Consider the following 25,228-nt stretch of genomic DNA (forward strand, 5'->3'; position numbering starts at 1 on the left):
TATCCTTGTCTTTGATGAACACTCGTCGTCACAGAACAACATACTGGTATCTATTACTTAAGAAGTCTTGGAGCCACTCACGTATATGAGAACTTATTCCGTATGCTCTAACCTTCGTTAACAGACTGCAATGGGGCCCCATGTCAAACGCTTATCGGGAGTCTGGGAATATGGTGCCGCCTACTATAAGTCCAATCTATAAAACCCAGTATACTGAAGGAAAAAGTAATAAATTATAGTATGATGGGCATTCGGAAAGTAAGGTCCGATCGGTGGGGAACTGGAATCCACTGTGAAAATCAAAAAAGCCTTATTTGCAGCAGTTAGGTACATCTTCCAGCTACATCTCTGTGTAATCGCCACTCCGATTTAGACATTTATCTTAGTGTCGTACCAAATTTACAATATCCTGGGCATAGAAAACAGCCGCCTTTGCTTTCCGCCAGTTTCCGACGCTGGTATGTAGCTCGTTGTCTGCGCCAGAATGTTGTCTTCATAGTCAGCGATTTATGTGAGCACAGATGAAACTCTGGGGGAGCTAATTACGGGCTGTAATGTGGGTGATCAAACACTCCACATCGAAAATGCTGCAGGAGATCTTTATTTCCCCTGTAGACTGTGGCCAAGAAGAAGGGAACGCATGACAGTTACGTTACGCAGGTTGCATAAAATCAGGGGAAATCTCTCCCCAGGATTTCGCACTTGGCAGGAGACATTATTTTCAATGCATCTTTACGTGCTGAGTGTGCGATTATAACTGAAAAGAGCAACTTGACACTATCGACAGACATACTAGAGACACTGCCCAACACATCTGTTCAAAGCTTCAGCGGATTTTCACTGCGGTTTCCATTTCGCGCCCGAGCAGACCTAACTTTCCGAATAGCCCTCGTACTTCTGCTAGCCTGCTGTAAAACGCCACTTTCGCTCTTTGCTCCATGCTTTGCGATTTCATTCTGTTCCATGAACTTTTTAAAAGCAAGCTTCGATTTTCTTAGTGTTTATGAAATCTGCCTTCACAGCAGATAACTTCAAACGCTGTTTGTAAAGCTCCTCAAAGTCGGTCAGAGCTTTGAAACCATGTCAGAATTTCGCTGAAACCAGCCGGGTTGCCCCTTGAGGTGCAGTGGTGTCGACGAACAAAGAGCATTCTCTATGGCGCCTTCATCAAAGGGCTTTGGGGCTTGGACTCCTAGCGCCTCTGGCGGCATATTAACGAAATACAGCGGCCAACGCCTCCGAGTAGCGATACGTCTGACGGGCAGAATGGCTCCCTCTGGGACCTTAGGAAGCCGGGGGTCCCTGGAGGAGTATTGTTTCATCAGTTACGACCGCCTGCCGATGTTATGCGTTCTCCGTGTTTTATTTTGCAATTAAATACTGCACGAGCGGGCAGACTATCCTCGTATACGGAGTTACTGCTCCCGGGCGTATTCCCCGCGAATTCTGACGAGTCCACTCTACTGAGGAAAGTGTAATATGCATAGTGAAAAGGTTCTGAAATTGGAATGCGGCACGTGACACTCATATTCACTGCGGAATTGCCCTCTATTTGAATATAAAGTGCCAGTGAGATGTGGTGAGAGTACATTAATAACAGTGCATCCTGTGAAAGCAGTTAGAAGGATTCTCGGTATGCGACACGGCTCGTCGCACACGATTTATATGCATCCATTATGATTGTGAAAATCTGTGTAACTCAAATACTAGTTACAGATACTCTGCGATTTATTATCCTCAGTCTCGATCTACATCTGTACTCGGCAGACCACCTCGAAGTGAATGAAACAGGGTATTTGCCACTGTAACGTGTATTTTGCTTCGCGGGAAGAATGACTGCTTAAATGCATTTGTACGCGCTGTAACTAGGGTTTCGCAATCCCTTCAGGTACAAGGAAGCTGTAATGCATTTCTAGATTCCTCACTTAATACTGCTTCTTGAAAGTTTGTATGTTGGCTTCCACGGGATAGCTCGCGTCTGTCTCCAAGCGTCGGCCAGTTCACGTTGTTCATCATCTCCGTAACGCTATGCCATTGGGTATGTAGACCTGTGACCTGTCGTGATGCCCTGCGATATTCCCTGTTAGTCTGATGTGCTAAGAGTCCCACACACTTCAGCAATATTCTGGATTGACTCCTATGAGTGTTTTTGTAAGCAATCCCAATTGTAGACAGATTGCGTTTTCCTTAATGAAATATATATGAAACTTCCTGGCAGGCTTTCTGCCGGACCAAGACTCGAACTCAGGACCTTTGCCTTTCGCGGGAATTTGCTCTACCACCTTCCTTTTTTTTATCTCATTTTTGTTCGTAATTGATCGTTGTACACTCCTGGAAATGGAAAAAAAGAACACATTGACACCGGTGTGTCAGACCCACCATACTTGCTCCGGACACTGCGAGAGGGCTGTACAAGCAATGATCACACGCACGGCACAGCGGACACAGCAGGAACCGCGGTGTTGGCCGTCGAATGGCGCTAGCTGCGCAGCATTTGTGCACCGCCGCCGTCAGTGTCAGCCAGTTTGCCGTGGCATACGGAGCTCCATCGCAGTCTTTAACACTGGTAGCATGCCGCGACAGCGTGGACGTGAACCGTATGTGCAGTTGACGGACTTTGAGCGAGGGCGTATAGTGGGCATGCGGGAGGCCGGGTGGACGTACCGCCGAATTGCTCAACACGTGGGGCGTGAGGTCTCCACAGTACATCGATGTTGTCGCCAGTGGTCGGCGGAAGGTGCACGTGCCTGTCGACCTGGGACCGGACCGCAGCGACGCACGGATGCACGCCAAGACCGTAGGATCCTACGCAGTGCCGTAGGGGACCGCACTGCCACTTCCCAGCAAATTAGGGACACTGTTGCTCCTGGGGTATCGGTGAGGACCATTCGCAACCGTCTCCATGAAGCTGGGCTACGGTCCGGCACACCGTTAGGCCGTCTTCCGCTCACGCCCCAACATCGTGCAGCCCGCCTCCAGTGGTGTCGCGACAGGCGTGAATGGAGGGACGAATGGAGACGTGTCGTCTTCAGCGATTAGAGTCGCTTCTGCCTTGGTGCCAATGATGGTCGTATGCGTGTTTGGCGTCGTGCAGGTGAGCGCCACAATCAGGACTGCATACGACCGAGGCACACAGGGCCAACACCCGGCATCATGGTGTGGGGAGCGATCTCCTACACTGGCCGTACACCACTGGTGATCGTCGAGGGGACACTGAATAGTGCACGGTACATCCAAACCGTCATCGAACCCATCGTTCTACCATTCCTAGACCGGCAAGGGAACTTGCTGTTCCAACAGGACAATGCACGTCCGCATGTATCCCGTGCCACCCAACGTGCTCTAGAAGGTGTAAGTCAACTACCCTGGCCAGCAAAATCTCCGGATCTGTCCCCCATTGAGCATGTTTGGGACTGGATGAAGCGTCGTCTCATGCGGTCTGCACGTCCAGCACGAACGCTGGTCCAACTGAGGCGCCAGGTGGAAATGGCATGGCAAGCCGTTCCACAGGACTACATCCAGCATCTCTACGATCGTCTCCGTGGGAGAATAGCAGCCTGCATTGCTGCGAAAGGTGGATATACACTGTACTAGTGCCGACATTGTGCATGCTCTGTTGCCTGTGTCTATGCGCCTGTGGTTCTGTCAGTGTGATCATGTGATGTATCTGACCCCAGGAATGTGTCAATAAAGCTTCCCCTTCCTGGGACAATGAATTCACGGTGTTCTTATTTCAATTTCCAGGAGTGTATTTGCTCGGGGCGGACGTCCTATGACACTTGTTCAAGTTCATCGTTGATCCATTAACTCAGTTTTTTTTATTATAGAGGGTAGCTAGCCCACTGACCGAACACAGTGAGCTACCGTGCCGGCAGCATCTGTGCTACTCACGTACGTGAAATTTTCACTCTGCAGCGGAGTATGCGCTGATATGAAACTTCCTGGCAGATGAAAATGAGTTGGTAGAGCACTTTCCCGCGGAAGGCAAAGGTCCTGAGTTCGAGTCTCGGTCCGGCTCACACTTTTAATCTGCCAGGAAGTTTCATATCAGCGCACACTCCGCTGCAGGGAGAAAATTTCATTCTGGAAACATCCCCCAGGCTGCGGCTAAGCCGTATCTTTGCAATATGCTTTCCTCCAGGCCTGCAGGACAGCTTCTGTGATGTTTGGAAGGTAGGAGACGAGGTATTGGCGGAATTAAAGCTGTGAGGAAGGGTCGTGATTGGTGTTTCGGTAGCTGAGATGGTAGAGCACTTGCCCGTGAAAGGCAAAGGTCTCGAGTTCGAATCTTCGTCCGGCACACAGTTTTAATCTGTGAGGGAGTTTCAGATTGCATTTTGCTATTTCCCTGCATAATCAAGCAAAGTCTGCCACCTGCCTTACCTAAGACTGAATCTACATGACCATGTCCCTGAAAAATGTAAAACTAGATATCTGTAAGAATTATTTATTCCAGTTGTTATTAATAGATATCGTAACCATAGAATAATACCTGTTTTTCGCTTTCTGGGGTGCACAGTTTTACATTTATGAACGTTTATACCGGGATAATAGCCTTTGTACCATTTCGAAAACTCGTCAAAATCTGTGATGTATATATGCGGGCTGAAGCAGCGAATGAAAATTTGTAGTGAGGCAGTGATTTGAACTTGGGTCTTCCGATCACTAGATAGATGTGCTACCAGCGCGCCACCCTCACAGTGGCTTTGCACAACTGCACCGACTACCTCTTCAGTTCAAATCAATGACAGGGGCGGGGGGTATACTAAGGTAGTCCATGCACGGTTTTGCAAAGTACCTGTGCCACGGTGGCGTTATGGTTAGCACATCTCTCTAGTGCGCAGGATCCGGGTTCGAATCCTGTCCTTGATAAAAGTATTTTGAATTCCTTGGTTCAGTGTGCGTATAAACATCATAGACGTTTGATACTTTGGAAGGTCTGTGGGGCCATAAAGCTTCATTTGATCACGAAGATCTGACCAAACATATTTTACAGCTTTGTTTGCTTGAAAGTTTTCCGCGACAGCTGTTTTAGTCGGTTATTACTAGTTTCTTCGTCTGAAGCTTACTGCGCTTAATTTAAAAATATTTTACACCACACCCCCCATGAACCATGGACCTTGCCGTTGGTGGGGAGGCTTGCGTGCCTCAGCGATACAGATGGCCGTACCGTAGGTACAACCACAACGGAGGGGTATCTGTTGAGAGGCCAGACAAACGTGTGGTTCCTGAAGAGGGGCAGCAGCCTTTTCAGTAGTTGCAAGGGCAACAGTCTGGATGATTGACTGATCTGGCCTTGTAACAATAACCAAAACGGCATTGCTGTGCTGGTACTGCGAACGGCTGAAAGCAAGGGGAAACTACGGCCGTAATTTTTCCCGAGGGCATGCAGCTTTACTGTATGATTAAATGATGATGGCGTCCTCTTGGGTAAAATATTCCGGAGGTAAAATAGTCCCCCATTCGGATCTCCGGGCGGGGACTACTCAAGAGGATGTCGTTATCAGGAGAAAGAAAACTGGCGTCCTACGGATCGGAGCGTGGAATGTCAGATCCCTTAATCGGGCAGGTAGGTTAGAAAATTTAAAAAGGGAAATGGATAGGTTAAAGTTAGATATAGTGGGAATTAGTGAAGTTCGGTGGCGAGAGGAACAAGACTTCTGGTCAGGTGACTACAGGGTTATAAACACAAAGTCAAATAGGGGCAATGCAGGAGTAGGTTTAATAATGAATAGGAAAATAGGAAAGCGGGTAAGCTACTACAAACAGCATAGTGAACGCATTATTGTGGCCAAGATAGACACGAAGCCCACACCTACTACAGTAGTACAAGTTTATATGCCAACTAGCTCTGCAGATGACGAAGAAATTGAAGAAATGTATGATGATATAAAAGAAATTATTCAGATAGTGAAGGGAGACGAAAATTTAATAGTCATGGGTGACTAGAATTCGAGTGTAGGAAAAGGGAGAGAAGGAAACGTAGTAGGTGAATATGGATTGGGGGGAAGAAATGAAAGAGGAAGCCGCCTGGTAGAATTTTGCACAGAGCACAACTTAATTATAGCTAACACTTGGTTCAAGAATCATAAAAGAAGGTTGTATACATGGAAGAACCCTGGAGATACTAAAAGGTATCAGATAGATTATATAATGGTAAGACAGAGATTTAGGAACCAGGTTTTAAATTGTAAGACATTTCCAGGGGCAGATGTGGACTCTGACCACAATCTATTGGTTATGACCTGTAGATTAAAACTGAAGAAACTGCAAAAAGGTGGGAATTTAAGGAGATGGGACCTGGATAAACTGAAAGAACCAGAGGTTGTACAGAGTTTTAGGGAGAGCATAAGGGAACAATTGACAGGAATGGGAGAAAGAAATACAGTAGAAGAAGAATGGGTAGCTTTGAGGGATGAAGTAATGAAGGCAGCAGAGGATCAAGTAGGTAAAAAGACCAGGGCTCTTAGAAATCCTTCGGTAACAGAAGAAATATTGAATTTAATTGATGAAAGGAGAAAATATAAAAATGCAGTTAATGAAGCAGGCAAAAAGGAATACAAACGTCTCAAAAATGAGATCGACACGAAGTGCAAAATGACTAAGCAGGGATGGCTAGAGGACAAATGTAAGGATGTAGAGGCTTATTTCACTAGGGGTAAGATAGATACTGCCTACAGGAAAATTAAAGAGACCTTTGGAGATAAGAGAACCACTTGTATGAACATCAAGAGCTCAGATGGAAACCCAGTTCTAAGCAAAGAAGGGAAAGCAGAAAGGTGGAAGGAGTATATAGAGGGTCTATACAAGGGCGATGTACTTGAGGACAATATTATGGAATTGGAAGAGGATGTAGATGAAGATGAAGTGGGAGATACGATACTGCGTGAAGAGTTTGACAGAGCACTGAAAGACCTGAGTCGAAACAAGGCCCCCGGAGTAGACAACATTCCATTGGAACTACTGACGGCCTTGGGAGAGCCAGTCCTGACAAAACTCTACCATCTGGTGAGCAAGATGTATGAAACAGGCGAAATACCCTCAGACTTCAAGAAGAATATAATAATTCCAATCCCAAATAAAGCAGGAATTGACAGATGTGAAAATTACCGAACAATCAGTTTAATAAGTCACAGCTGCAAAATACTAACACGAATTCTTTACAAACGAATGGAAAAACTGGTAGAAGCCGACCTCGGGGAAGATCAGTTTGGATTCCGTAGAAATACTGGAACACGTGAGGCAATACTGACCTTACGACTTATCTTAGAAGAAAGATTAAGAAAAGGCAAACCTACGTTTCTAGCATTTGTAGACTTAGAGAAAGCTTTTGACAATGTTGACTGGAATACTCTCTTTCAAATTCTAAAGATGGCAGGGGTAAAATACAGGGAGCGAAAGGCTATTTACAATTTGTACAGAAACCAGATGGCAGTTATAAGAGTCGAGGGACATGAAAGGGAAGCAGTGGTTGGGAAGGGAGTAAGACAGGGTTGTAGCCTCTCCCCGATGTTATTCAATCTGTATATCGAGCAAGCAGTAAAGGAAACAAAAGAAAAATTCGGAGTAGGTATTAAAATCCATGGAGAAGAAATAAAAACCTTGAGGTTCGCCGATGACATTGTAATTCTGTCAGAGACAGCAAAGGACCTGGAAGCGCAGTAGAACGGAATGGACAGTGTCTTGAAAGGAGGATATAAGATGAACATCAACAAAAGCAAAACGAGGATAATGGAATGTAGTCGAATTAAGTCGGGTGATGCTGAGGGAATTAGATTAGGAAATGAGACACTTAAAGTAGTAAAGGAGTTTTGCTATTTGGGGAGCAAAATAACTGATGATGGTCGAAGTAGAGAGGACATAAAATGTCGATTGGCAATGGCAAGGAAAGCGTTTCTGAAGAAGAGAAATTTGTTAACATCGAGTATAGATTTAAGTGTCAGGAAGTCATTTCTGAAAGTATTTGTATGGAGTGTAGCCATGTATGGAAGTGAAACATGGACGGTAAATAGTTTGGACAAGAAGAGAATAGAAGCTTTCGAAATGTGGTGCTACAGAAGAATGCTGAAGATTAGATGGGTAGATCACATAACTAATGAGGAAGTATTGAATAGGATTGGGGAGAAGAGAAGTTTGTGGCACAACTTGACCAGAAGAAGGGATCGGTTAGTAGGACATGTTCTGAGGCATCAAGGGATCACCAATTTAGTATTGGAGGGCAGCGTGGAGGGTAAAAATGGTAGGGGGAGACCAAGAGATGAATACACTAAGCAGATTCAGAAGGATGTAGGTTGCAGTAGGTACTGGGAGATGAAGAAGCTTTCACAGGATAGAGTAGCATGGAGAGCTGCATCAAACCAGTCTCAGGACTGAAGACCACAACAACAACGTTTTTTTTTTACTTTTAATTACGTAGCATCTTCTGTGATCATTGGTTTTTCTGTCTCCTGTTCACATATTCTGCGAACCACTGCTGCTTCCTCCGTTGTTAGCGGAGGTCGACATCGAAAGAAATTTGGTTGTACACTTACTGTTGGCAACTTTCCGCCGTTTCTGAAACCGCTTTTTCTTAAGCTGCATTAGCGTTATTTTCACTTCAACACACTTTGTAGAACTTTTGAATAGTAAGAGGATTGTAGTTACATGTGTTCCGCACTCAGCACAGTTTATAAACGTAATCACTGCGAGTCTTAAAGAAAACAATTCGATTGCTGCAGTGCAATGATAGGTGATACAGAAGAAGTGACTATATTAACCGTATCTCGCGGGTCAATGCGAGGCCGGCGACTCTCATGTAGGTTGATATGTGTAGCGGGGTATAGAAATACAATGGGACGGCAGAAGTAAATGGTTAGCGACATACAGGGATGCCGGTAGTGTCGCGCACACGATAAATAGAATGGCGGTGGATTGGTGGAGCTGTCAGTTGTACTCAAGTGATCCATATGGAAAGGTTTTCGCGGCCACACGGCGGAATTAACAGACTTTGAACGCGGAATTGTAGTTGGTGCTATAGGTATGGGGCATTCCATTTCGAAATTGTTAGGGAATTCAATATTCCAAAGTCCACAGTGTGAAAACTGTGACGAGAATAAAAAATTTCAGGTATTATCTCTTACCACGGACAAAGCAGTGAATGAAAGACCGAGAGGAGCTGCGTTTACGTAGAGGTGTCTATGCTAATAGACAAGCAATACTGCATGAAATAACCGCAGAAAACGCGGGACGTACGACGAACGTATCCGTCAGGACAATGCGGGGCAATTCGGCGCTATTGGGCTATGGCAGTAGACGATTGACACGAGTGCCTTTGCTAACAGCACGACAACGCCTGCAGCGCCTCTCCTGGGCTCGTCACCATATCGGTTGGACTTCATACGACTGGAAAATCGTGGCCTGGTCGGGTGAGTTCCAATTTCAGTTGGTAATAATTGATGGTAAGGTTCGAGTGTGGCGCAAACCCCACGAAGCCATGAACTCAGGTTCTCAACAAGGCACTGTGCAACCAGGTGATGGGTCCATAATAGTGTGGGCTGTATTTTTATGGAATGGACTGGGTCCTCTAGTCAAACTGAACCGATCGTTGACTGGAAATGGTTATGTTCCGCTACTTGGAGACCATTTGCAGCCATTCATGGACTTCATGTTCCCAAACAATGATGTCACGTCACCGAGCCACAGTTGTTCGCGATTGGGTTGAAGAACGTTCTGGACAATTCGAAAGATTGACTTGGTCAGGGGTCCTCTAGTCCAACTGCACCGATCGTTGACTGGAAATGGTCATGTTCGGCTACTTGGAGACCATTTGCAGCCATTCATGGATTTAATGTTCCCAAACAACGATGTCATGTCACCGAGCCACAGTTGTTCGCGATTGGCTTGAAGAACGTTCTGGACAATTCGAGCGATTGACTTGGTCATCCAGATCGCGCGACAGGAACCCCATCAAATATTTATGGAAGATGGTCGAGGGGTCAGTTCGTGAACAGCAGCTTGCACAGGCAACGCTTTCGCAATTATGGACGGCTATAGAGGCAGCATAACACGATATTTCTGCAGAGGACGTCCAACGACTTGTTGAGTCTATGCCACATCGAACTCCTGCACTATGCCGGGTGGAAGGAGGTCAGATACGGTACTGGGGGGTATCCCATCACTTCTGACGCCTCAGTGTAGTCCGGATCGCCAACAGACGTGTCGAAGGATGTCTGCGGAGCAGCAGGCAACGAGCGCGCACCACACAGCTCTAGAGAGCGGGCGAACTCTGGCTTTGCGGAAGCTTTGGGACGACAGGGAACGTTTCAACTTAATTGCAATTCACGTTGACAGGGGTTCAAAGCCCTGCCCAGTCGTGCAGATTCAAGTTTCCTCTGGTTTCCTTAAAGTGCTTAAGGCAAATACCAGGATACATCATCAGAAGTATCCCGGTTTTCCATCCTCTCCCAATAGCAGCCTGTGGTCCATCTCTAATCGCGTCTTTGACGGGTCGCTAAACTGTAAACTACTTTCCTTTCCTAAAATAAAATGATTTGCTACTTGTCTTCATTGTAACTTTAATATTGAAACATGCATCAGTCCCTTGCTGTGATAACGCACGAAAACCAGCGACTAGTTACCGTCAGAGAATGTCACTTTAATTCGTTTGTGTCACCATTTACTTAAGTATGTGAACTATAGTTTCTTAACTATGCTATTAGCAGTCAGAAATTTTCTGTCTCGTTGATTTCTGTTGTGGAATTTACACGATAGTTAGTAATTTTAAAAGAAACACTAAACTTGTTGCTGTTTATAATACAATTATTTTGAATGTACTGTCCTACTGATGAGGCCCTACGTAAACAGTTTCAACTTCTTAAACTCCTATCGGATGGTTTTCTTGGATTTTGTTTGGCCCTAGTGGTGCTGTAAGCTTCCTTTCTCTCTTATACAGAACTACATCATTATTTCACCATCACAGACCTTTCGACCCAGACAGCCAATTTTAATGTATACTATGACACCCAAAGAACGACCTCGCTTGCTCCTGGCTGTTAGTTTAAATTAATTTATTGGGTACATACATGTGGCTGAACAGCAAACTGTTGTGCTGTCCATCAACGACTACACCACTGTAGCTGTGCATGACAAACTCTGTCACTTATTAATTGAGGGTCATGTTTCTCCACACGCGAGCACCAGCGGTGTGCCTAGATAGGCGCAATGTCACAAGACCTGTAAAGAAATTCTCCAAAAATGGAATACCATAAAGCACGTTTACTTTCATTACTCATTAGTATAATAAATCCAATAGCAATTTTGCCTGGAATTCGCGTTTGAAACGAAGAAGATCAGACTAAGAGTCAAAGTTATCCGTAACTAGACGGCCGTTGTAATAGTCGAAGGATATGAACGGACAATCACTAGTGAGGCAATGTTGTTGTATGTCTGCCATGTTATCCAGTCTACTGATAGAACAAGTAGTAAGAAATTTGGAAATTCAGCTAAAGTTCAGACAGGAGAGATTAAAATTTGGAGAATTGCCGATACTATGGTCATGCTGTCAGAGATGGAAAAGGATTTGTAAGGTGAGTTTATCAGAAATAGATTATAGGGGTTATAAGATGAATGTCAACTAAGGTAGGACAAGAGTACGGAAATCCAGCTGAATAAAACCATACGATGCAGAAGGAAAGTAATAGGTAGTCAGAAGCTTTTGGTGGTAGCTGAGTTTTTCTATTTGAGCAGGAAAATTACTGGCAATAGTCGAAGTGGAGAGGGTGTAAAATGCAGACTGGCAGTAGCAAGGAAAACATTTCTGAAAAAGAGAAATTTGTTACCGTGTAACATGAAAATAAGTTCTGTCGCTTCGTTTCTGTATTTGCCGGGAGTGCGGAAGTGAAACGATAGCAACAAAAATCCAGACAGGAAGAAAATAGCTTTTAAAATGTGGCGATTCGAAACAGTGATGCTTACATGGGTGACTGATGACGAGACACGGAATGAAACTGAGAAGAAAGACAATTGAGTAAAAGAAGGATCGGTTTGTAGAACACATCCTGAAGCATCAAGGAATCATCAACTTGGTTGTGAAGGGAAGTGTCTGAAGTGTAAAATTGTAGAGCGAGATGAAGGCTTAATAACATTAACCTAATTTAAATAGGTGTAGGTTGCATTAGGCATGAAGAGACGATCTACCCAACAGACTAGCGTGGGAATGGGTATATATAGCTGTAGGTGTAGTAGTTCAAACCAGTCATCGGACTGAAAGCAACATTAGCACATAGTTAATGTGCAATCTTGAATAGAACCTTCGTTATAGCTGAAGTAATCTTACGTTTTCTGCTCTCCATAAAAATACTTCTAAAGTACGAGGTATAGTCGTAAGGATTTAATTATCAGTTAAAAAAAAATATTATGTCATTCATTTTTGTTTGTGACCAGGTACACGTCTGCAGTTGTGGCCTACTATGAAATCTGTGCTACGAAACCGTAGCACGCTGCTGTTAATGTTGCGGTGGTCTTTAGTCCGAAGACTAGTTTGACGTGGCTCTCCGTGCTACTCTGTTCTGCGCGAGCCTCCCTCCGAATAACTACTGCAACCTACATCCATTTGAACGTGCTTATTGTGCTCATCTCTTGGTCTCCCTCTACAATTTTCACCCACCACACTACCCTCCAACACTAAACTGGTGATCCCTTGATGTATCAGAATGCGTCCTATCAACCGACCCCTTCTTTTAGTCAAGTCCTGTTACCAATTTCTCTTCTCCTCAGTTCTATTCAGTACCTCCTCATTAGTTACATGATCTATCCATCTAATCTTCAAAATTCCTCTGTACCACCACATTTCCAAAGCTTCTATTTTCTTCTTGTCTAAACTGTTTACCGTCCATGGCTAGACTCCAGACAAGTATCTTCAGAAAAGAATTCCTAACACTTAAACCTATATTCGATTTTAACAAATTTCTCTTCTTCAGAAATACTTTCCTTGCCATTGCCAGGCTACATTTTAGATCCTCTCTGCTTCCGCCTTCATCAATTATTTTGCTGCCCAAATAGCAAAACTCATCTACTACTTTTAGTTTCTCGTTTCCTAATCTAATTCCGGCAGCATCGCCTGATTTAATTCTACTGCATTCCATTACCCTTGTTTTGCTTTTGATGTTGATCATCTTACGTTGTCCTTTCAAGACGCTATTCATTCCGTTGGACTTCTCTTCCAAGTCCTTTGCTGTCTCTGACAGAATCACAGTGTCATCGGCAAACCTCAAACTTTTTATTTCTTTCTCCTGGCCTTTCATTCCTACTCCAAATTTTCTTTTGTTTCCTTAACTTTTTGTTCAACGTACAGATCTAATGACATCGGCGACAGACCACAACCTTGTCTCATTCCCTACTGAACCCTGCTTCCTCTTTCAAGGTCACTGAGTCCTATAAATGCCATCTGGTTTCGGTACAAGTTGTAAATAGCCTTTCGCTCCCTTTATTTTGCCGCTACTACATTTTGAATTTCAAAGAGCGGATTGCAGTCTACATTGTCAAAACATTTCTCTAAGTGTATTGTATTGTATGTTAACTGGTGGCCTAGAACGACGGAGAGGCTCCGTCCCCGCCGCAGCCGCAGTGGTCCACAACCCCACAACGACTACCGCAGTCCACTTCACCCCTCCACCGCCCCACACCGAACCACTCTTTCAGGGTTATTGTGCAGTTCAGCCCCCGGTGGACCCTGCCCCCCCCCCCCCCCCCTCCAGGGAACGTCTCACACCAGACGAGTGTAGCCCCTATGTTTGCGTGGTAGAGTAATGGTGGCGTACGCGTACGTGGAGAACTTGTTTGCGCAGCAGTCGCCGACATTGTGTAGCTGTGGCGGAATAAGGGGAACCAGCCCGCATTCACCAAGGCAAATGGAAAACCGCCTAAAAACAATCTACAGGTTGGCCGGCACACCGGCCCTCGACACAAGTCCGCCGGGCGTATTCGTGCTGGGGACCAGGCGCACGGAGCCGCGCGACTGCTACGGTCGCAGGTTCGAATCCTGCCTCGGGCATGGATGTGTGTGATGTCCTTAGGTTAGTTAGGTTTAAGTAGTTCTAAGTTCTAGGGGACTGATGACCATAGATGTTAAGTTCCATAGTGCTCAGAGCCATTTGAACCATTTGACCAGGCGCCCCTTCCCAATCCGGAAAGCCGTGCTTAGACCGCACGGCCAACCGGGCGGGCTGTCTCTAAGTTTATAATGCTATAAACGTAGATTTATCTTTTCTTAACATTCTAAGGTAAGTCGTAGGATCAGCACTGTCTCAAGTGTTCCAACATTTCTCCGGAATCCAAACTGATCTTCCTGGAGGTCGGCTTCTACCAGCTTTTCCATTTTTTGTAAGTAATTCATATCAGTATTTTGCAGCCATGGCTTTTAAACTGAGACTTGGTAATAGTCACACTTTTCACCAACTGATTTCCTTGGAATCGGACTTATTACATTCTTCTTGATGTCTGAAGGTATTTCGCTTGTCTCTTACACCTTGCACAACAGGCGGAATAGTTTGTCACGGCTCGCTCTCCCAAGGATGTCAGTAGTTCTGACGGAGTGTCGTCTACTCTAGGGGCCTTGTTTCTGCTTAGGCCTTTCAGTGTTCTGCCAGATACTTCTCGCAGTGTTCAAATGGTTCAAATGGCTCTGAGCACTATGGGACTCAACATCTTAGGTCATAAGTCCCCTAGAACTTAGAACTACTTAAACCTAACTAACCTAAGGACATCACACACACCCATGCCCGAGGCAGGATTCGAACCTGCGACCGTAGCAGTCCCGCGGTTCCGGACTGCAGCGCCAGAACCGCACGGCCACCACGGCCGGCTTCTCGCAGTGTGATCGCCCGCATCTCATCTTCATCTATGTCCTCTTCCCCTTATTTAATATTGCCTTCAAGTTCATGTTCCTTGCATAGACCCTCTATACACTTCTTCTACATTTCAGGTTTCTAATTTTTGCTTATACTGCTTTTCGATATGAGCTCTTCATATTAATACAGCTGGTTCTCTTTTCTCCAAAGGCCTCTTCAGTTTTCTCGTAGGTGGTGTCTATCTCCTTTCTCCTAGTCTTACATTGAATAGCGAAAGATAAAGGTACACCTGCCCATTATCGAATAGGACCCCCACGAGCACACAGAAGTGACGCAACACGACGTGACCTGGACTCGACTAATGTCTGAAGTAGTGCTGAATGGAATTGACACCATGAATCCTGCGGGGCTGTCCATAGATCCGTATTATAACGAGAGGGTGGAGATCTCTTCTGAACAGCACGTTGCAAGCCATCCCAGATATGCTTAATAATATTTTTTTCTGGTGAGTTTGGTGGCCAACGGAAACGTTTTAACTCAGAAGAGTGTTCCTGGAGACACTCTGAAGCAATTCTAGCTGTGTGGAGTGTCGCATTATCCTGTTGGAATTGGCCGGACTGATTGACCGAGCGGTTCTCGCCGCTTCAGTCTGGAACTGTGCGACCGCTACGGTCGCAGGTTCGAATCCTGCCTCGGGCATGGATGTGTGTGATGTCCTTAGGTTAGTTAGGTTTAAGTAGTTCTAAGTTCTAGGGGACTGATGACCTCCGATGTTAAGTCCCATAGTGCTCAGAGCCATTTGGTTTGAACCTGCTGGAATTGCCTAAGTCTGTAGAAATGCACAATGGACATCAGTGAATGAAGGTGATGAGACAGGATGCTTACGTATGTGTCTCCTGCCACAGACGTATTTACACGTATTAGGGGTCCCGTATCACGCCAAATGCACACACCCCATACCATTACAGAGCCTCCACCAGCTTGAACAGTCCCCTGCTGACAAGCAGGGTCCATGGATTCATGAGCTTGTCTCCACACCCACATACGTCCATCCGCTCGATACAATTTGAAACGAGTCTCATCTGACAACATGCATCCAGCCATCAACAGTCTTATTTCGGTGTTGACGGCTCCAGGCGAGGGGTAAAGATTTGTATCGTGCAGTCATCAAGGGCACACGAGTGGGCCTTCGGCTCCGAAAGCTCATATCTATGATGTTTCGTTGAATGGTTCCCACGCTAACACTTGTTGATGGCCCAGCACTGAAATCTGCAGAAATTTGAGGAAGGGTTGCACTTCTGTCATGTTGAACGATTCTCTTCAATCATCGTTGATTCAGTACTTGCAGGATCGTTTTCCGGCCGCAGCGATGTCGGAGATTTGATGTTTTACCGGAATCCTGATATTCACTGTACACTCGTTCAATGGTCGTATGGTCGTACGAGAAAACACCACTTCATCGCTCCTCGGAGATGTGTGTACCATACCTCGTGCGCCGACTACAACACCACGTTCATACTCACTTCAATCTTGATTATCTGCCATTGTTGAATCAGTAACCGATCTAACAACTGCGCCAGACACTTGTTGACTTATAGAGGCACTGCTGACCGCAGCGCCGTATTTTGCCAGTTCGCATATCTCTGTATGTGATTACACGTGCCTATACCACTTTCTTTGGCGCTTTAGTGTATGTTCTTCTACATCTTTACATTTGTCCTCTAACCATTCCTGCTAGCACAGTTTGCTCTCCCTGTCAATCTTATTTTTTAGGCGTGTGTATTGTAGTGAAACGAGCAAAAAGAAAGTTGGACATATCTTGTCTACAGTATAAGTTGGCTGTGTCATTTTGATTTCTCTAGCGGCGCGCTACGTTATTGCAGAGCGTGGATTTTAAAGTATGACTGAAGGCGTGTGCCAGCACGCACAAACAAATGAATTAATATTAAAGTAATCATTTTTTTCGAGGAGGTGATAATTAATGCATTCAGACTAAATCTCCGTACTTAAAGATATGATTCGTTGCGCTTGGAAAGTCTTTAGAAACGACAGCGGAGCGACCGGTTGCACACAGGGAGGCGCGCGCGCGCACGCAGAGCTGATTTCGCAAGCCGGCGCGCGTACTCTCCGCTGCGGCTGCCGGCTTGCCCCATTAGCGCGGCGCTGGCATACTTCCCTCCAGGATGCGTCCAGCGCGGCTTCAAACGGAGCAGCCGGCCAGTAAAAGTGCCGCGGCTGTGGCGACCGCGCCTCCGGCCTGACGAACTGCCCCATTAATATCGGCAGGAGGGGCAGCGGCGGCGGCACCCCCTGTCAGCCGGTTTCGCAAGTGAGGGACGGGAGTTCGTACCGAGCAGGTGTAGCTGACCGGCCACGCCCACGGACACCGTCTTGTCGCCGCCCGCCGCCGCTTTGAGCTCCTTAATAGATCCTCCGCTTTCGCAGACCCGCACGAATGGCCCGTCGCCTGCCGTACATTTTCGCAGCTCGAAAGATATACTACCGGTGATTTGTCCACCTGATTTGTCTAGAGATGAATATTCTGTTCTGTGCAGAGCAACAGAGATTTGTGGAGGCATTGTGATTTTTACGTTTACAAGACGTCACAACCTGACAGAATAAAATACAGGGTGGTCCATTGATCGTGACCGGACCAAATATCTCACGAAATAAGCATCAAACGAAAAAACTACAAAGAACGAAACTCGTCCAGCTTGAAGGGGGAAACCATATGGCGCTATGGTTGGCCCACTAGATGGCGCTGCTATAGGTCAAACGTATATTAACTGCTTTTTTAAAAAAAAAAAAAAAAACAGGGACCCCCATTTTTATTATATATTCGTGTAGCACGTAAAGAAATATGAATGGTTCAGTTGGACCACTTTTTTTCCCTTTGTGATGTAGTAGTCACAAACGTATAAGTACGTGGTATCACGTAACATTCCGCCAGTGTGGACGGTATTTGCTTCGCGATACATTACCCGTGTTAAAATGGACCGTTTACCAATTGCGGAAAAGGTCGATATCGTGTTGATGTATGGCTATTGTGATTAAAATGCCCAACGGGCGTGTGCTATGTATGCTGCTCGGTATCCTGGACGACATCATCCAAGTGTCCGGACCGTTCGACGGATAGTTACGTTATTTAAGGAAATAGGAAGTATTCACCCACATGTGAAACGTCAACCACTACCTGCAACAAATGCTGATGCCCAAGTAGGTGTTTTAGCTGCTGTCGCGGCTAATCCGCACATCAGGAGCAGACAACTTGCGCGAGAATCGGGAATCTCAAAACGTCGGTGTTGAGAATGCTACATCAACATCGATTGCACCCGTACCATATTTCTATGCACCAGGAATTGCATGGCGGCGACTTTGAACATCGTGTACAGTTCTGCCTCTTTGCAAAAGAGAAATTACGGGACGATGACAGATTTTTTGCACTCGTCCTATTTAGCGACGAAGCGTCATTCAGCAACAGTGGTAACGTAAACCTGCATAATATGCACTATTGGGCAACGGAAAATCCACGATGGCTGCGACAAGTGGAACATCAGCGAACTTGGCGGGTTAATGTGTGGTGCGGCATTACGGGAGGAAGGATAATTGGCCACCATTTTATCGATGGCAATCTAAATGGTGCAATGAGTGAGATTTTCATTCTGCAGCGGAGTTTAAATGGTGCAATGTATGCTGATTTCCTACGTAATGTTCTACCGATGTTACTACAAGATGTTTCACTGCATGACAGAATGGCGATGTACTTCCAACATTATGGATGTCCGGCACGTTGCTTCATGACAGGTGAATTGGTCGTTCACCGGATCTGACGTCCCCGGATTTATTTCTGTGGGGAAAGTTGAAGGATATTTGCGATCGTGATCCACCGACAACGCCTGACAACATGCGTTAGCGCATTGTCAATGCATGTGCGAACATTACGGATGCCAAATACTCGCTGTTGAGTGGAATGTCGTTACACATATTGCCAAATGCATTGAGGCTGACGGACATCATTTTGAGCATTTTTTGCATTAATGTGGTATTTACAGGTAATCACGCTGTAGCGCCGGCCGAAGTGGCCGTGCGGTTAAAGGCGCTGCAGTCTGGAACCGCAAGACAGCTACGGTCGCAGGTTCGAATCCTGCCTCGGGCATGGATGTTTGTGATGTCCTTAGGTTAGTTAGGTTTAACTAGCTCAAAGTTCTAGGGAACTAATGACCTCAGCAGTTGAGTCCCATAGTGCTCAGAGCCATTTGAACCATTTGAACCACGCTGTAGCAGTAAGCGTTCTCAGAAATGGTAAGTTCACAAAGGTACATGTATCACATTGTAACAACGGAAATAAAATATTCAAACGTACCTACGTTCTGTATTTTAATTTAAAAAACCTACCTGTTGCCAACTGTTCGTCTAAAATTGTGTCATATGTTTGTGACTATCACAAAGCGATAAAAATTGTACAACTAAAACATTCATATTTCTTTACGTACTACACGAATATTTAATAAAAAATGGAGGTTCCCATTTTAAAAAACGCAGTTGATAACCGTTTGACCTATGGCAGCGCCATCTAGCTGGCCAACCATAGCGCCATCTGGTTTCCACCTTCAAGCTAGACAAGTTTCGTTCTTTGTAGTTTATTCGTTTGACGCTTGTTTCGTGAGATATTTGGCCCGGTCACGATCAATGGACCACCCTGTATAGCGAAGACTTAGAGGAGCATGGTGTTCTTCTACAAGAGTGGGGGAAAATTTTTGTTGGACGAGACACGACACAATCGGAGAATAGTATTTTTTTTTATCAGACTTTTGTACATATATCACAAAATGGCTGCTAAAATCTTCATTATCCTGCAACGAATATCTCCGGTTGATGTCATCACCTGGCAGATTAAAGTTTAAAATGGCGTCTACCGCATGACGATTATTGCAAAATATCATACATATCTAGCTGTACAACAGTGGACAATAGCATGTAATAGATAATAATATATATTCCTGTAAACCATGAAGTCTCCAAGGTATAGACTGTCGAAACTAGTTGCAGCAACATAAATATTTTTGTCAGCTTTTTGGTGCTATGTATAAAAATGTTTATTGCCAAAGATGTGGAGTACAACTCAAAGCAGTCTGAAAATTGTAATGCCAGAAAATAGAGCGAAGCGTGGAAAGTGTGGGAGAGGATCAACTACTTTTGCAACGACTCGCTATTTAACGTCTACATCTACTTATATACTCCATAAATTACAATGTGGCGATACCCCTACCGCTTTCCCCTTCTATGCTGCTTTCGCGAATGGTGTGTGGGAAGAACACTACAGGCTTCTGTAGGAGTTACAATTCCCCTAAGTTTCTGGTCGTGGACATTTCACGAGAGACATATGGGGGGGGGGGGGGTTTATATGCTACTCGACTCTTTCTGGGCTACAGGCTCTCGGAAGAGTTACAGTAAGTCCCTTCGTGACGCATAGTGCCTGTCTTCTACCGACTGCCACTGTTGTTTGTTGAGACTGTATGTCATGCTCTCGCGCAGACTAAACGATACCGTGACAGAAAGTGCCGCTCTTCGTTAAATCCTCTCCATCGTCTCTGTCAATCCCACTTCATAAGGATCCCAGACTGATGAACAGCACTCAAGAATCGGTCGAAGAAGTTTTTTATAAGCCACTTCTTTCGAGCATGAATTATATTCTTCCAGTGAATCTCAGCCTGGCGTCTGCTTTTCCTACAATTAGTTTTATGTGGACAATGCACTTGAGGTCGCTGTGGGCAGGTACTCATAAGTATTATACGGTTGTTAATGTTTCCATGAGCTTTCATCAATTACATAATCGAACAATAATGTGTCTCTTCGCCTATCAATGCGCAGTATGTTGCATTTAATTACGTTAAAAGACAACGGCCAGAGGCTGCACCAATAACCATACTTCGTAGGTCTTCGCGCATTTCGCAACAGTCTTCTGACGTTGCCGTGTTCCTGTACGCATCATCATCGTCCTTAAAAGCCTCACCGAGCTCAGCGTGGAGTCCTGAGGGTGCAGTCCTCAGGGCAAAGAATAAATGTGAAACGCATTGCTTATAGATAGGAGGAAAGACAGTTAACTGCTCGATTTTACTATTGGCGATAAAACACTGGGAACAGTAACAACTGTAAAATATCTAGGAGTAACCGTGTGGAGCCTCATAAGGTGGAATGGCCACATAAAAGTACTTCTACCAAGAGCAGAAGCCACACTGGTGTTCAGCAGAAGAGTGATACGTAAATGTTACCCGCCCATGAAAGAAGTATCTCACGTAGTCCTTGTTCAACTATTTTTGCCGTTTGGGACACTTACCAGGCAGGATTAACAGATCTGTTCACTTCGCAAGTACGAGAGCATTCACGAGATGCTCATGGAGCCCCAGTGTCAGACTCTACAAGTGGAGCGTTATGCACCACTCAAAGGTCTACTGCTGAAATTCTCAGAGCGTAGTTACACAGATAATATAATACTTCCTCCTACAACCAACTTTGATTCCATCTGGAACTGTTGTGCACAGCGATCGTAGGTTGTAAGGAAGGGGAGACACACAGCAGTCAGTCACAATCTCATTAATTTTTATTATGCTTGTAAATCTATATTTCGGCTATAAATAGCCGTCTTAAGCGCTAAAATACACGGAAAAAATTATAACGAAAGTAGTATGTTGACCAGAGTGGGTAGCTGCTTTTGGATAATTACTTATTGTTCTACGTAAAGTAAATTAATTTTGATTCTGTAACCGTTCTTTGTATTTTAGCACTGGAGATGGCTATTTGTAGCCGAAATCTAGATTTACAAGCATAGTACACTACTGGCCATTAAAATTGCTACACCAAGAAGAAATGCAGATGATATTCATTGGACAAATACTAGAACTGACATGTGATTACATTTTCACGCAATTTGGGTGCATAGATCCTGAGAAATCAGTACCCAGGACAACCACCTCTGGCCGTAATAACGGCCTTGATACGCCTGGGCATTGAGTCAAACAGAGCTTGGATGGCGTGTACAGGTACAGCTGCCCATGCAGCTTCAACACGATACCACAGTTCATCAAGAGTAGTGACTGGCGTATTGTGACGAGCCAGTTGCTCGGCCACCATTGACCAGCCGTTTTCAATTGGTGAGAGATCTGGAGAATGTGCTGGCCAGGGCAGCAGTCGAACATTTTCCGTATCCAGAAAGGCCCGTACAGGACCTGCAACACGCGATCGTGCATTATACTGCTCAAATGTAGGGTTTCGCAGGGATCGAATGAAGAGTAGAGCCACGGGTAGTAACACATCTGAAATGTAACGTCCACTGTTCAAAGTGCCGTCAATGCGAACAAGAGGTGACCGAGACGTGTAACCAGTGCCACCCCATACCATCACGCCGGGTGATACGCCAGTATGGCGATGACGAATACACGCTTCCCATGTGCGTTCACCGCGATGTCGCCAAACACGGATGCGACCATCATGATGCGACAGAACCTGCATTCATCCGAAAAAATGACATTTTTCCATTCATGCACCCAAGTTCGTCTTTGAGTACACCATCGCATCCGCTCCTGTCTCTGATCCAGCGTCAAGGGTAATCGCAGCCATGGTCTCCGAGCTGATAGCCCATGCTGCTGCAAACGTCGTCGAACTGTTCGTGCAGATGGTTGTTGTCTTGCAAACATCCCCATCTGTTGACTCAGGGATCGAGACGTGGCTGCACGATCTGTTACAGCCATGCGGATAAGATGCCTCTCATCTCGACTGCTAGTGATACGAGGCCGTCAGGATCCAGCACGGCGTTCGCGATACGATAAACCGCAATCGCGATAGGCTACATCCGACCTTTATCAAAGTCGGAAACGTGATGGTACGCATTTCTTCTCCTTACACGAGGCATCACAACAACGTTTCACCAGGCAACGCCGGTCAACTGCAGTTTGTGTATGAGAAATCGGTTGGAAACTTTCCTCATGTCAGCACGTTGTGGGTGTCGCAACCGGCGCCAACCTAGTGTGAATGCTCCGAAAAGCTAATCATTTTCACATCACAGCATCTTCTTCTTGTCGGTTAAATTTCGCGTCTGTAGCACACCATCTTCGTGGTGTAGCAATTTTAATGGCCAGTAGTGTAAAAACTAATGGGATTGTGACTGACTGCTGTGCGCCTCTCCTTACTTCCTCCCACGTAAGAGTCCCAATATGGGAAAGTCAGATAAATTAGGGTTCATATGGAGCTTTACCAAGAGTCGTTCTGCCCACCCATTATTCGGAAAGAGCGGAAGTGATAGTGGGACCCAAAGTACCCTTCGTCAAAATCGTAAGGGGGCCTGTCGGAGAAGAGATGTGATTGTAACTCCAATGGAAAGAAACAACAGCGAGGAAAGCATGTCAATAAAAAAGTTTATTAAATCCCCTCTCGAAAACGATGGTAGTGAAAAGAATACAATCTGATCAAAAGTTTCAGGACATCTCTATGTACTGCGCCTCAGATGTTACAGGAGACGGATCGGTCAGTACCAAAGGAGCTGGTGGGTATTATTAGTAGAGAAGTAACAACAGCACAATGGGTTCGTCGGGAGAGTCCAGTGTCGTCCAGCGTGAGCAACTAATTGGATATCACATGAGTAACAAATCCATGATGGACGTTTCAACCCATTAGAGACGCCCTTTTGAAGCGCAGGATCGGGGGAACAACTAAAGCTTAGCCAAAGCCAGGCAGATCTCGTGTACGAATAGACAAAGACCGTCAAGAATTGCGGTGGGTGTTTGCAAAATATCACATAAAATCAGTGGAGGGAATCGCTCGGGAAATCCATAGTGCTACCGTCTGTCCAGCCAGCACAGTGACTGAGCATAGGGAACGGAGTACAAAGGTCGATCAACTACTCATAAGCCATATGACTGTGTAGTCAGTGTTAGGAGACACTTAAATTGGAGTGAAGATCAACTCCACCGCACAGTGACCTGCACTGATGAATCACGCTATACCCCGTGTCAATCCGAAGGAAGGGTTTGGGTTTGGCTAATACCTGCAGAACGTTACCCACCTTGATGTATAGTGCCACATAGTGTTAGAATATCGTGGTAAAAATAAAATGTCGTGTGACTACGGCCTCCCGTCGGGTAGACCGATCGCCGGGTGCAAGTCTTTCGATTTGACGCCACTTCGGCGACTTGCGCGTGGATGGAGATGAAATGATGACTAGGCCAACACAACACCCAGTCCCTGAGCGGAGAAAATCTCCGACCCAGCTGGGAATCGAACCCGAGCCCTTAGCATTGAAGGATTGACATTCTGTCGCGCTAACCACATTTCTTTCTTTCTTTTTTTTTTAATCTCGTTTTGTTCGTTTTCGTTCGTTCCATATGCTCGGGGCGGATGTCATAAGACACTCGTCAAGTTCGTCGTTGATCCATTGACTCAGTCTTTTTATTACAGAAGGCAGCTACCCCTCTGACCGAACACGCTGAGCTACCGTGCCGACTAATAATTATTGTATTAGTCATGAGATGGTAGACGTTATCCTTTTCCATCTGAAATGGTTCAAATAGCTCTGAGTACTATGGGTCTTAACATCTAAGGTCATCCGTCCCCCAGAACCTAGAACTGCTTAAACCTAACTAACCTAAGGACATCACACACATCCATGCCCGAGGCAGGATTCGAACCTGCGACCGCAGTCGAGGTTAGGGTGTGGTACCCTTATTGCGTTAAAGAAAATGCTAAATGCGGTAGGATATGAACTCATGTTACATAATTGTCACCATTTTGCTAGGATCACATGTCATAAAATATGTGGCGTCTAGCAAAACTGGTTTTAATTTGTTAAATGTGCATGTAGAGAAACAGTTGGAAGACAATGATTGTATCAGCATAGAAGTGTACCACGTCATACACCAGCATCTATGAGGCATTGGTTTGGGGACAATAACATACCTGATGTGGCCTGGTCTGACCACGGACCGATCTCAGTCTAAGACACCTTTAGGATGAGACAGAACGTCGATTGCAGACCGCATCGCTTTAGTCACTGCCTTCACTGGTTTCGGCTCTCGCGTAAGAATGCTCCACAGACATTCATACACCACACTGAACGTCTCTGCAGCAGAGTCATAGCCGTCATAAATCGAAGGGTGTAGTACACACCATTTATTAATGACTAATAGGTGTCCGGATACTTTTTGTTGGGAATGTTGTAACTGAACGCTTCTATTAATTCAGCCCAAGCATGCACGGTAGCTCAAAATATGTTTATTGCCATAAAGGTGGAACATCGCACGCAGTAGCTATCAACTTAAGCACTTGTATGAGAGGGCCGCACTAGAACATACATGTGGCAACACGATTAGAAATTAGAATCAAAACGTGGTCCACGTAGTCCGTAATCTTTT

The 25,228-nt window shown here is 45.4% G+C and overlaps 1 protein-coding gene across 1 annotated transcript in view; it reads left to right on the forward strand.

Annotated features, from left to right (window-relative positions):
- LOC126090607 (somatostatin receptor type 2-like) overlaps positions 1–25,228 on the forward strand; it is a 556,431-nt gene that overhangs the window by 279,356 nt on the left and 251,847 nt on the right. The gene's annotated exons all lie outside the window — the stretch shown is intronic.

This window comes from Schistocerca cancellata, chromosome 1, assembly GCF_023864275.1.
Source record: "Schistocerca cancellata isolate TAMUIC-IGC-003103 chromosome 1, iqSchCanc2.1, whole genome shotgun sequence".
Taxonomy (NCBI): domain Eukaryota; kingdom Metazoa; phylum Arthropoda; class Insecta; order Orthoptera; family Acrididae; genus Schistocerca; species Schistocerca cancellata.